This window comes from Ceratotherium simum, chromosome 40 (assembly GCF_057802395.1).
Source record: "Ceratotherium simum simum isolate JZ-2026a chromosome 40, ASM5780239v1, whole genome shotgun sequence".
Taxonomy (NCBI): domain Eukaryota; kingdom Metazoa; phylum Chordata; class Mammalia; order Perissodactyla; family Rhinocerotidae; genus Ceratotherium; species Ceratotherium simum.
The window spans coordinates 3,820,266-3,834,820 of record NC_141939.1 but is presented as its reverse complement, the minus strand read 5'-3'; the positions used below and the strand labels follow the sequence as shown (position 1 = coordinate 3,834,820).

At 45.4% G+C, this 14,555-nt stretch overlaps 1 pseudogene; it reads right to left on the bottom strand.

Moving 5' to 3' along the window:
• Positions 1–1,543: 1,543 nt before the first annotated feature.
• The window catches only part of LOC101401253 (S-phase kinase-associated protein 1 pseudogene), a 61,432-nt pseudogene continuing 48,420 nt past the window's right edge, over positions 1,544–14,555 (bottom strand).

The window sequence follows — 14,555 nt, the reverse complement described above, 5'->3', positions numbered from 1 at the left end:
AAGCACTAACCTGTTCTCTTTGTCCATATGTTTGTTTATCTTCCACATATGAGTGAAATCATACGGTGTTTGTCTTTGTCTGGCTTATTTTGCTTAACATCATACCCTCAAGGTCCATCCACATTGCTGCAAATGGGATGATTTTGTTTTTTTTTATGGCTGAGTAGTATTCCATTGTATCTATATACCACATCTTCTTTATTCACTCATTCATAGAAGGGCACTTGGGTTGCTTCCATGTCTTGGCTATTGTGAATAATGCTATAATGAACATAGGGGTGCATAAGTCTCTTTGAGTTGTTGATTTCAAGTTCTTTGAATAAATACCCAGTAGTGGGATAGCTGGGTTGTATGGTATTTTGATTTTTAATTTTGTGAGAATTCTCCATAGTTTTCCATAGTGGCTGCACCCAGTTTGCATTCCCACCAGCAGTATATAAGGGTTCCCTTTTCTCCACATCCTCTCCAACGTTTGTTGTTATTTTTTTTCTTGGTGGTTATAGCCATTCTAATGAGTGTAAGGTGATATCTCATTGTAGTTTTGATTTGCATTTCCCTGATGATTAGTGATGTTGAACATCTTTTCATGTGCCTGTTGGCCATCTGTATATCTTCTTCGGAAAAAATGTCTGTTCACATCCTCTGCCCATTCTTTGATCGGGTTGTTGTTGTTCTTTTCTTTTACTATGTAACTTACTTTTTATTGAAAATAGCTTGCATTTGTGATTGATGCTTTCTGGGTTTGCCACACATTTTAATGTTCAAGGTTAAATTATGTTTTACATGCAAGTAGTATGAATAGTTTTCCCCATGTGGCATCACTGATTATAAAAAGATGACATACCACATGAGTTAAGTTTCCTTTTTAATTGAAAAGCTAACAAACTGTCGTTATATTTCCCCCCAAACCATAAACTGAGTAGTAACTGGGTCTCTAGCCAACATATTCAAAGCTGAGAGGATTAAAAATGCAAAAACAAGTCCTCAGATCCAATTAAGGGAGCCCTGCTCCATACAGGCTAATCAATACCAGTGGCGCTCCTCGACTCCAGGAAGCTGGAAGACATCCTAATAACCCCACTCAGAACATTTACCTCAAGTCACCTTTTTCCAGTTTCCAACTCACGAATAAAGATAATACATTGTTAATTCTATTTCAGAAAAGTTTTTGCAAGTTGTTTTATTTACAGTGCCAACTTGTATTTAAAAGATCGCTAAAATAAATTTAACTGGACAATAAACTAGGCAGAAATCACTTTACAAAAAGAGGGAAAGCCCAAAATGCCACTTTCTGTAGAGAACCCACAGTTTAGTTTTATTCAGAGCAAAGAAAAAAGAAACTTTTGATCACACTAGAAGAAACTCAGCTGTAGTTTGGAATCTGTACTCAAACTACACATGCAATGAGGGCGATATTCTGCTCGTACAGTCGACTTGCTGCTGCATTTGTCTACTGTTTGTCTAGTATTAACAGTTATAAACAGAGCAGTGCAACTAGTATTTGGAAGAATCCTTGCAGTGTCGCAGTGCCCGGCACAACATTTCACTTCTCTTCACACCACTGGTTCTCAGTGCATGCCTGGGCTTCCTCTTCTCTAGTGAAGTCATTTTTGATATTGAAGGTCTTGCGAATTTCCTCAGAAGATTTCCCCTTGATCATAGTGGCAACAGTCTTGCATGTAACATCAAGCAAACCTTTGATGTGTAAGTAGTTTGCAGCCAGAATAAGTTCAAAAAGTGTTCCTTGGTCAACTTGCAGGGATTCTTGGTCTCAAACAGGGATATCATCTGCTCACTTTTCTTTGTTCTCATCATCCTCAGGAGGAGGAGGGTCCTCCTTGTGCTGGGTGCACCATTGAATGACCTTTTTTAATATTGCTGCATTAACATTTAGTAGAGGAACTGGGTCATCATCTCCTTTATCCTCCATTCCCCAATCTTCCAACATGGTCTTGATAATCACAGATTGTTTGGCAATTCCCACATCAACTTCAAATATCTCTCCGTCAGAAGGCTGCAACTTAATTCAAGGCGTAGTGTTGGCTCTCAAGGAGACTGCGGGCCAGAGGTTGACGCGAGCAGGGCGGTGTCAGCACACAGAAGAGAAAGGCCGAGAACAAGGTCACTACTGGGTTGTTTGTGTTTTTGTTGTTGAGTTGTATGAGTTCTTTATGTATTTTGGAAATTAACCCCTTGTCAGATATATGATTTGCAAATATTTTCTCCCACTTGGAGGGTTGTCTTTTCATTTTGTTCATGGTTTCCTTTCCCTTGCAGAGGATTTTTAGTCTGATGTAGTCCCATTTGTTTATTTTTTATTTTGTTTCCCTTGCTTGAGTAGACATGGCATTTGAAAAAATGCTGCTAAGACCGATGTCAAAGAGTGTACTGCCTATATTTTCTTCTAGGAGTTTTATGGTTTCAGGTTTTACATTCAAGTCTTTAATCCATTTTGAGTTAATTTTTGTATATGGTGTAAGATAATCGTCTACTCTCATTCTTTTGCCTGTGGCTGTCCAGTTTTCCCAGAATCATTTATTGAAGAGACTTTCCTTTTTCCATTGTATGTTCTTGGCTCTTTTGTCAGAGATTAGCTGTCCATAGATGTGTGGTTTTATTTCTGGGCTTTCAATTCTGTTCCATTGATCTGTGTGTCTGTTTTTGTGCCAGTACCATGCTGTTTTCATTACTATAGCTTTGAGGTATATTTTGAAGTCAGGGACTGTGATGCCTCCAGCTTTATTCTTTTTTCTCAAGACTGCTTTTGCTATTTGGGGTCTTTTGTTGTTCCATATAAATTTTAGGATTCTTGGTTCTATTTCCGTGAAGAATGTCGTTTTGATTCTGACTGGGATTGCATTGAATCTGTAGATTGCTTTTGGTAATAGGACATTTTAACTATGTTTATTCTTCCAATTCATGAGCCTGGAATATCTTTCCATTTCTTTATGTCTTCTTTGATTTCTTTCAATAACGTCTTATAGTTTTTGGTGTATAAATCTTTCACCTCCTTGGTTAAATTTATTCCTAGATATTTTATTCTTTTTGTTGTGATTGTAAATGGGATTGTATTCTTGACTTCTCTTTCTGCTAGTTTGTTATTAGTGTATAGAAATGCAACTGATTTTTGTAAGTTGATTTTATACCCTGCAGCTTTGCTGCAGTTGTTGATTATTTCTAACAGTTTTCTGGTAGATTCTTTAGGGTTTTCTATGTCTAGAATCATGTCGTCTGCAAACAGTGAGAGTTTCACTTCTTCCTTTCCAATTTGCGTACCTTTTACTTCTTTTTCTTGCCTAGTTGCTCTGGCCAAAACCTCTAGTACTGTGTTGAATAGGAGTGGCAAGAGTAGGCACCCTTGTCTTGTTGCTGTTCTCAGAGGGATGGCTTTCAGATTTTTTACCATTAAGTATGATGTTGGCTGTGGGTTTGTCATATATGGCCTTTATTTTGTTGAGGTATTTTCCTTCTATACCCATTTTATTGAGAATTTTTATCATAAATGGATATTGGATCTTGTCAAATGCTTTTGTTGCATCTATTGAGATGATCATATGATTTTTATTCCTCATTTTGTTAACGTGGTGTATCACATTGATTGATTTGCAGATGTTGAACCATCCCTGCATCCCTGGCATAAGTCCCAGTTGATCATGGTATATGATCCTTTTAATGTATTGCTGTATTTGGTTTGCCAATATTTTGTTGAGGATTTTTGCATCTATGTTCATCAACGATATTGGTCTGTAATTTTCCTTCTTTGTGTTGTCCTTGCCTGGTTTTGGTATCAAGGTAATGTTGGCCTCATAGAATGAGTTAGGAAACATTTCATCTTCTTCAATTGTTTGGAATAGCTTGAGAAGGATAGATATTAAATCTTCTTTGAATATTTGGTATAATTCTCCAGTGAAGCCATCTGGCGGTGGACTTCTGTTTTTGGGAGGTTTTGATTACTGTTTCAATCTGTTTACTTGTGATTTGTCTGTTAAGATTCTCTATTTCTTCTTGATTCAGTTTTGGGAGGTTGTATGAGTCTAAGAATTTATCCATTTCTTTTAGGTTATCCAATTTGTTGGCATATAGCTTTTCATAGTATTCTCTTACAATCCTTTGTATTTCTGTGGTATCTGTTATAATTTCTCCTCTTTAATTTTTAAATTTTATTTATTTGAGCCTTCTCTCTTTCTTTCTTGGTGAGTCTGGCTAAGTTTTTGTCAATTTTATTTATCTTCTCAAAGAACCAGCTCTTAGTTTCATTGATCCTTTCTACTGTTTTTTTTTTTTTAGCCTCTATTTCATTTATTTCTGCTCTAATTTTTATTATTTCCCTCCTTCTACTAACTTTGGGCTTTGTTTGTTCTTCTTTTTCTAGTTCTGGTAGGTGTAGGTTAAGATTACTTATTTGAGATTTTTCTTGTTTGTTGAGGTGGGCCTGTATTGCTATAAATTTCCCTCTTAGAGCTGCTTTTGCTGCATCCCATAACAGTTGGTATGTTGTATTTTCATTTTCATTTGTCTCCAGGTATTTTTTTATTTTTCCTTTTATTTCTTCATTGATCCAATGGTTGTTCAGTAGCATGTTGTTTAGTATCCACATATCTGTGACTTTCCCAGCTTTTTTCTTGTAGATGATTTCTAGTTTCATAGCATTGTGGTTGGAAAAGATTCTTGATATGATTTCAATATTCTGAAATTTATTGAGGCTTGCCTTGTTTCCCAACATATGGTCTACCTTTGAGAATGTTCCATGTGCACTTGAGAAGAATGTGTATTCTGCTGCTTTTGGATGGAATGTTCTATATATACCTATTAAGTCCATCTGGTCCAGCGTGTCATTTAAGTCCACTATTTTGTTGTTGATTTTCTGTCTGGATAATTATCCATTGATGTAGGTGGGGTGTTGAGGTCTCTAGAAGGGCTTTTTAAAAGATTACTCAAGTCAGACAGAGAAGCACGCCCCCCTACACGTACAGCTCAATGACTATTTACACATGTATATCCCACCCAGATCAAGGTGCGGAGAATTTTGTTCACCCCAGAAGGTCTCTTGTCCCCCTTCCCAGTCAATATTCCCCAGGGGAGAACATCATTCTTATTTCTATCACCATAGATTAATTTTGCCTGTTTTAGAACTTTCATATAAATGTAATCAAAACATATATACTCTTTTGTGTTTGGCTTCTTTTGCTCAATATAATGTCTGAGAGAGCTGTCCATGCTGTCTCAGTATTGGTTCATTCCTTCTCATTGCTGAATAGTATTTTGTTTATGGATGTACCACAATTTATTTATCCATTCCCTGTTGATGGACATGTGGATGGTTTCCAGTTTTGGGCAACTATGAATAAAACTGATATGAATGTCCATGGATATGTCTTTTGGTGGACACATGCACTCACTTCTTTTGGGTAAATATCTAGGAGTGGAATTACTAGGTCATAAATAGGCAAATATTTAGCTTTAGTGGATATTGCCAAACAGTTTTCTGAAATGATTCTACCAATTACACTTCTATCAGCAATGTATGAGAGCTCCAGCTGCTCCACATCCTCATTAGCACTTGGTGTGATCCGTCTTTTTGCCAGCCTGGTGAGTGTGTAGTGGTATCTCCTTGGTTTAATTTGCATTTTCCTATTGACCAATGATGTTGAGCATCTTGTCATGTGCTTATTGGCCATCTGGATAACTTCTTTTGTGAAATGCCTGTTCAAGTCTTTTGCCCATTTAAAAAATTGGGTTGTTTGTCTTTTTCTTATTGGTTTATAGGAGTTCTTTGTGTACTCTGAATATAAATATTTTGTCAGAAAGTGTATTTTTTTGTTGAGATAAAATTCACATAACATAACATTAACCATTTAAAAGTGTACAATTCAGTAGCACTTAGTACGTTCACAATGTTGTGTGACCATCACCTCTATCTTGTTCCAGAATATTTCTTCACTCTGAAAGGAAACCTCATCCCCATTAAGCAGTTGTTCCCCATATTCCCCTTCTGCCAGTCCCTGACAACCCTAATCTACTCTCTGTCTCTATGGCTTTCCCTATTCTGGACATTTCATATAAATGGAATCATACAATATGTGACCCTTTGTGTCTGATATCTTTCACTTAGCATAATTTTTTCCAGGTTCATCTACGATGCAGCAGGTATCAGAATTTCATTCCTTTTTGTGGCTAATTGTTATTCCATTGTGTGGATATACCACATTTTATTTGTCCATTCAGCAGGTGATGGGCATTTGGATTGTTTCCACCTTTTCTCTATCATATATAGTACTTTTATGAACATTGGTGTACCTGTTTTCAATTATTTTGGGTATATACCTAGGAGTTGAATTGCTGGGTCATATGGTAATTCCATGTTTAGAATTTTGAGGAACTGCCAAACGATTTCTAAAGCAAACTGCACCATTTTACATTCCCACCAGTAATGTATGAAGGTTCCAATTTCTCCACATCCTCAACAACACTTTTTATTGTTTGTTTTAAAAATTCTGGCCATTCTAGTGGATGTGAAGTGGTATCTCATTGTGGTTTTGATCTGCATTTCCCTGATGACTAGTCACATTGAACATCTTTTCATATGCTTGTTGGCCATTTATATATATTCTTTGGAGAAATGCCTGTTCAGATCCTTTGTCCATTTTTTAGTTGGGCTATTTAACTTTTCGTTATTGAATTGTAAGAGTTCTTTGTATATTCCGGGAAACTAGACTCTTGTCAGATCTATATGTATTTGATTTGCAAACACTTTCCCTCATTTTGTAGGTTTTCTTTTCACTTTTTCTTTCGTTTTTGTTCTTTGATGCTCAAAAGTTTTTAAATTTTCATGAAGTCCAATTTATCTTCTGTTGCTTGTGCTTTTGGTGTCATAGCTAAGAACCCATTGCCAAATCCAAAGTCATGAATATTTATCCCTATGTTTTCTTCCAAGAGTTTTTTAGGTTTAGCCCTTACATTTGGATATTTGATCCATTTTGAGTTGATTTTTGCATGTGAGGTAGAGGACTACGTTCATTCTTTGGCATGTGGGTATCCAGTTGTCCCAGCACTGTTTGTGAAAAAGACTATTTTCTCATTAAATGGTCATGGCACCCTTGTTGAAAATCAGTTAACTATAGGTATATGGGTTTATTTCTGGACTCTTAGTTCTATCCCATCAGTCTATATGGCTATCCTGTTTGGATTGTAAAAAGTATTTTTGTTCCCTGAAGAAGCTTGTCTTCTTTGCAGTTGCTGTTCTCTTTGGCTGGAGTGTTCTTCCCTCCAGTTTCATGTGGCTCCTTTTTATCATTAAGATCTTCTGGAAATGTCTCCTTAGAGATGCTTCTCCTTGTCACTCTGCACCACATACTCTGTTTTATTTTCTTCATAAGAATTATTGTGTTTGAATTTATGAACTCCACGAGAGCAGTTTTCTGTCCTAGTTGCTGGGCATAAGGTGCCTGCACAAAACAGGCACTTAAAATATTATCGAGTGGACAGTCACTGTTCCCTACCCTGGTATGCCCTTCCTCACCTTCTGCACTGATTTAAATACTCCCCATCTTTTAAGATCCCATTCAAATGCCACCTCCTCCTTGAAGACTTCCTAGTCTGTCTTTGTCAGCAGAGCTGTTGGCTCCTCTCCTCTGTCATGGGGAGGGCGGACAAGCCGACCTCCTGCATTTGATTGGAAGCTCCCCGAGGGCAGGGACCCAACCTCTGCAGCCCCACCTGCACCCCATAGCTCACACAGAATGGGCCCTTGCCAGGGACAGGCTCTGGTCCTGACCTTGTCTGAGTAGAGAGCACTGGAGTGAAGGCGAATTTGAGTGAGGGACTTACCAGAACTTGGTGACCATTGAGTAGAAGGATTTAAACCAAGAGACAAAGTCAAAGATGGTTTCACAGCTTTTAGCCTCAGCACCTGGGGTGATCATCATTCTAAGGTCAGAAAGTGGAAGGTAAGTGGGGGACCCGGTGTGGAGACCAACAATGAGTTCAGTTTTCCATAAGTTGATTTGGAGGCCATGGCAAGATGGACAGACAGAAGTGCCCTGAGGTGGCTGGGATCCTGGGCAATCAGAGTGGGAGATGACAGAGCTAGTTCCCAAGGACTGTGAGCCCAGGTCTGTTCCATAGGCGTGGGATCCTAACAACCCTGCAAGTTAGGCTCTATTTGCCTATTTATACACCAGGAGACTGAAGCTCAGAGAGGTGAAGCGACCTTCCCAGGGGCACCCAGCCCCTAAATTAGAGGGCCAGAATGCACACCCAGGTCTCTGACTCTGCCTGCCCTGGCAGGGCTAGTGCTACAGGGTTACCTCTGCCAGAGAACTGCCCTGGGCCTCTGCCCCTGGACGCACCAGCTGAAGACAGACGAGGTGGGACAAGGCTCAGATATGGAGGAGGTGGTGAAGCCACACTTCAGACACCTGCAGAAGCTGTTTGTGAGGGAATTAGAATATCAGTAATTTTCATTGAGGCACAAGCTTGAAGATGAAACCTCGTTAGACTAAGTGGCTGAAGTGAGTAGAGATCCTAGACTAAGACAGCACTGGGCTTCCCTTTGGCCTTTTCACCTCTTTCCTGTCCTCTTCTGAAGTCCTTCCCAGCCTTCACCTTCCACTTTTCCACTGCGGGCAGAGTGCCCTGGGCCCTCTTGCAGGTAAACCTCTCAGCTGCCAGCCTTCTCTGCTTCCCTTGGGAGATTCTCTCTGGTTGCGTCTGCCAGTAGAAGGCAGACATCTGGTTTCCCAGTGTTTCTGGGCCATCAGGGAGGTGTGTGTGTGGGGAGGTTATAACATCCTTGGCTCTCCAGGCACCAGCCCACTGTGAGCAGCTCCCTTAGATGGAGGCTGGTTTCCTTAAAGTTACTGCTGCCGTCTCCCTCCTCCTGTGCAGTGGGATGGAGCCCTGAGGCCACCCATCTGCTGGTTTCTCCGCTCCCAGACCTGAGGGGCAGGCTCTGTCCACACACATTGCTGTGCCCACCAAGGAGCCTGAGCTCTCCTCCCCAGGGAAGGAATGAGGGGTGGCTGGAGTAGGAGAGAACCCACAGAGAGCTGACGAAGGGGCAGGGGCAGGAGGGGAAGAGGTAGCAATTCTGGCTCTACCCCCTGTTGCTGTGTGACCTCAGGCAAGCTCCTTCCCCTCTCTGGGCAGCAGTCATCCTCTGTGGATCGGGGAAGCACAGTGCGCACAAGATTGTTTGTGAAGATAAGGTGAGACAATGCAAGTCAAACCTGAGCACAGGTTTGCCCGTGGCCAGCTCTGGGGAACGGGGGTGGTTGTTATGGCAGCCACTGTGGTTAGCTGGGAGGCCCGTGATGGGGAGTGAGGACCAGAGAGGCGAAGAGCCAGCAGCCGTGGTCAGGGTCAAGGGGCTGGGGAGAATCCCATGCTCTCACCTCTCCTGCGAAGCCTGGAAGGGGCTGTGGAGAGGAGAGGGTCTAGAGAGGGCAGAGGAGGGAGAGGTGTTGTCACCAGGTCGTGCAGGGGCAGGAAGAGGTGTGAGGAGGTTTACAGGAGCTGGCGTGTATCTGGGCACCAGGTGGCCCCTACACATCAGGAGACAGAGACACCTCCCCTTCTCCCCAGTCAATGAAGAGCTGAGACCCGGGGCCAGATTATCCACCTACCCCACAGATACTTCCCTCCTGGGGAGGGGCACCTCCCCCCCACCAGCCTCCCCAGTGGCCACATCACACCCATCCTCCCTGTCCATCTCCACTGCAAGGCACTGCCCTGCCGAGGCTGCTGGGAGATGGTTTCCCTGCAGGCACACTCAGTCTGGGCTAATGGCTCCTCCCTGGGCCTGACGGATGTCCCTGGTGCCTGCAATGAACAAAATGTGGTTATTGGTCCCTCTGACCCTGGCAGCTCCCAGACGCTTGCAATAGAATTGCAGCCTCACATCTGCCCTCCCCTGCCCTCAGCTGTTCCCTGGGGTGGGGTTGGGGTGTCCTACCTAGGGCCCCTGCAGACACCATGTGGCTGAGGGTGAGGAGGATGAGCCCTGGAGCAGGGGTCTAGAGACTCAGCTCTGGGTCACCAGGGACCCTGGGCCACTCACGTGCCCTCCTGGCCTGGTTTCCTTACCCCTTGCCTCCTCCACATCCCACTCCTCAGCAGTCTTATCTCTTTGGAACCCAGACTTGCCCACAGCACTTCCCTGCTTACAGCCTGTCAGTGGCTCCTCGCTGCCCAAGGACAGAGTCCAGACACCTTGACTGGTGTTGGGGACCCTCACATTTGGCCCCACAGCCCTGTGGGGGCTATTTCTTCTCCACCCCCACGTTGGAGCTATACCGGCTGCTTGCCATGCCCCCAAGGTGTCCAGATCCTACAGGGTGTGTGGGTGGCAGTAGCCTATGGTTAAGGATGTGGGCTCAGGGCCAATTGCTCAGGGATGAGCCATCCCGTGCCCCTGACATCCTCGGTCTCCGCTTCGTCCTAAGCACCTGTTAGACCACATTTCCCAGCCTCCTTGACCTAGGGATGAGTTGGGTCAGTGGGAAAGGGACAGAAGAGACATGTGCCATTTCCACTTGGCCCAGAAAAGCCTCCCATGTGCAATCCTCCACTCAGTTTCCCATCTGCAGCAACCTCAAAGGCCATGGGCTAAAGATGGCGGCAGCAGAGGATGAATGGAGCTTGGGTCCTGAGTCACCGCTTGGAGGAGAGCTGCCTGACTCACAGGGGACTGTGATATGAGCAAGAAATCAGTTTGTGCTAAGCCGTGGAGATTTGGGCCTTCTTTGTGATAGCAGTCCTGTAGGAGTAACTGTGGGCAAGTTACGTAACATAAGACTCAGTTTTCTCATCTGTGAAACGAGGCAATAATACCTAGCTCACCGAATTACAGAACGAGGTGACGTCAGGCGCCCGGCACTGAGTAAGCTCTCTGTAACCGAAGCTATTTGACATTATCAGTAGGCCTTTGCACGGGCCAGCGCCCGGCCTTTTCTTCCCAACCTTCTCCATTCTGGGCCTCCTTCCAGGCCCCTGCTCTGGGGGCCTTTCTGAGCCCCCAGCTAAGGGCTTCCATGCCTGGGCTCTGCAGCCTGAGGACAGCCTCTGCTGGGCACTTTCCTGGCTGCACTATTCTCAGGTGTCTGTCTGTCTCTCCCTGGACTGGGCACCACCAGCAGCCAGTGCGGAGCTTGGCACAAAGCAGGACCCACAGATGGCTCTTTTGTTTGTAAAACGAGGCTTGTCCCACCTGTCCCTTGGCTAGGGGCACTGAGGCCTTGTGTGTGAAACTGCTTTGGAAAATGAGGAAGCCTCTTCAAGACTTTCAGGGCCGGTTCTTGACCCAGAGCACCCCACCCCCTGCCCTTGCCCCGGCTCCACTCCCCCGAGTGCCGTCCACTGAAGTTCCTCTGCTTGCCTTGGCTCTGTCCGTCTCTGAGGCCTAAGGACAGCAGTTGCCAAGGCAACTGGCCCCAAGCAGAACTCAGGTGAGGCCTGTAATTGGGCCAGGGCCCTGCCCTCTTCTCCAGCCCAGCCATGTTCCAGCCCCAGCCAGCTGGCCAGATGTGGCTAAGAACAGCCGAATTTGATGAACAGAGGCCACCAGACTGCTTGGGGGCTCTCACAACCAGAGCCCGGTCATAAGCCAGCCCAGGGGCTCCTAGGACAGCGGCCGTGCTTGGCCCTCCCTCACTTCCTTCATCTCCTGGCTCTCTCCTTTCTCCCATGTGCAGGGGGTCAGGAGTGTGGGTGAGAGGGGTGTGGCCAGCCTCCTTTGTCTCTGTGAAGTATGGGGTGGGGGTGAGGGCCCCAAGGGCTTGCAGGGAGCCACCCCCTGGAGGCATGGGGTTGGGGGAGGGGAGAGAGGTGGGAACTTGGCCGAGGTGAGGAGAACCTCTGCCCATCGGGCCCCAGGGTTCTGGTTCAGTTGTGACCTGGCCTGTGAAAGGACAGGAGGAGAGCTCTGCTGAGTGGGCACTGGGCCAGGCCCGGCATGGCTGGAGAAGACGCCCAGCCCATCCCTCCACGCCACTGCCCCTGCTGCCAGGTGAGTCTGGGAGGGGGAGCCCCCGCCTGGGGCAGTGGGGACATGGGGTGGACCACAAGCCTACATTTCCCACCCGCATTTCCTCCTCGCCCCTTCACTGATGCTTCGGTGACAGGTAGAGCCAGAGTGGAGGGGCAAGGACACAGAATGAGCCACCAGGGTCTTTGTCCAGGAGATGTTCCCAGTTTGGTACGGGGCAACGGTTCACCCCAGATGGAGCCCCAGTTTCTCCTAGGGGGCTAGTCCAGCTGGGTGAGGCTGCTCTGCAGGGTGTGCAGGCAGGATTCGCCCACCAGAGCTCACTGTGGTCTGAGGGAGCTGCTCCCTCGGGGAGCCCTGCTCATGGGGGACCCTGTCTTTGAGGCAGCCCGGGAAGTGGCCATGAGCCACCTGGCTTCCTTGCCCCCAAGTCCACCTGCCCCAGTGGGCAGCTACGGTAACCTGTCCCACAGATCGCTCACCGAGGAACCGATTTCCAACCTGCAGTCACACAAACATGGTTACGGTGACATTGATGGGCTTCTAAATAGAAGAGGGAGACGTGCTCGGTGTCCCCATCACCCCAGCTCCACTCTGTCCCTGTTCCTCTCTGGTAACATTTAAGTGGCCCACAGCCCACTGTTCTCACTCAGTTCCGTGTCCTGCTTTTCCACCAAATGTGACAGCAGCGGCATTTCCCCCGTCAGAGTGTTTCCCGGCCCCGTTTTAAAGGGGACAACTGCAGTTTATATAACTGTTCTCTTGTTGTTGGAAACTTAAGTGGCTTCCAGTTTTGCAGCACTGCAGAAAATGCTGCGCTGAATATTTTTGAGCACAGAGCTTTCTCCTGCATGAGGACAGCTCTCCAGGCAAGATTTCCAGAACTGGGGCCGCCGGCTCAAAGGGCTCCGCTGTTTTGAGTCATCGCACATCAGCAGGGAGACAGGCCCTCAGAAATGACCTGGTCCTTCCGTCTTGAGATGAGGAGATGAGGTCCAGGGAGGGGAGGTGCCTGGTGAGGGTGACCCGGCAGGTGTGTGGTGCTGCTGGGGTCTGAACCCAGAATCTGCTGCTCCTTCCTCTCCTTGAAGCCTTGTGGCGTGGGAAAGAGGAGTGAGCTGCTGCAAATGCTCCTCCAAGGAGATTTTTTTAAAAAAGTCTTCAATGAGATATAATCTGCATACCATATAATTCACTCATTTAAAGTACACACTTCAATGGCATTCACAGAGTTGTGCGATCACCACCACAAACAATATTAGAACATTTTCATCACCACCAAAAGAAACCCTGTACCCTTTATCTGTCATCTCCTAACCTTCCACTCCACTCTCTACCCCTAGCCCCTGGCAACCACTAATCTACTTTCTGTCTCTATGGATTTGCCTATTCTGGACATTTCATATAAATGGAGTCATACAACATGTGGCCTTTTGTGCCTGGCTTCCTTCACTTAGCATAATGTTGTCAAGGGTCATTCGTGTTGTATGAGGTGTCAGCACTTCATTTCCTTTTATGGCTGAATGATATTCTGTTGTGTGGATATACCACATTTTATTTATCCATTCCTCAGTTGCTGAACATTTGGGTTGCTTTTACCTTTTGGCTATTATGAATAATGCTGCCATGAACATGTGCAACTTTTTGTGGGGACATACGTTTTCATTTCTTTTGGGTATATACCCAGGAGTGGAATTGCTGGGTCATATGTTGTAGCTCTATGTTTAACATTTTGAGAAACTGCCAGACTGTTTTTCAAAGTACCTGCACCATTTTGCTTTCCCACCAGTAGCATGTGAGGGTTCCAATTCTTCCACATCCTTGCCAACACTTGTCATCACCTAGTTTTTTATTCTAGCCATACTAATGGGTGTGATTTGGTATCCTATTGTGGTTTTGATTTGCATGTCCCTGGTGGCTAATGATATTGAGCATCTTTTCATGGGCTTAGTGCCCATTTGTATGTCTTCTTTGGAGAAACGTCAATTCAGAACCTTTGCCCATGTTTTAACTGGGTTATTTGTCTTTTTATTATTGAGCTGTAAGAGTTCTTACCTACTCTAGGTAAAAGTCTCATCAGATAAATGATTTGCAAATATTTTCTCCCACTCAGCGGATTGTCTTTTCACATTCTTGATAATGTCTTTTCAAGCAAAAACGTTTTTAATTTTCGAGAGGGCACACAGCAGCTGTGGACCTCTCTCTGTGAGGAAGGGCAGAGGCAGAGTTAAGGGAAGGGCTCTGTTTGCTTGTCTGAGTTGAAAAGAGCAGGCCTGCTTGAGATGAGGAGAAAGGCATCCACGGAGAAATGGAGGGCAAGAGAGACAGGAGATAGCTCACGGGGAAGGCAGAGTGGTTAGGATCAGAGGACAGAGGGCCAAGGCCTCCCCAGGTGCTGGGTAGACCACTGTCAGGGCTTCCTCTCCTTATGTGCTGGCCCACCTCCCTCTCCCTTCACTTGGCTCCACTTCCAATGAACCCTCCCCTCCACAGCCTGCAGGGAAGTGCCAGGAAGCTGCCTCTCATGGCTTCATTTCCCTGGAGTGTGGGTGGAGGGCAGAAGTACCTCCAG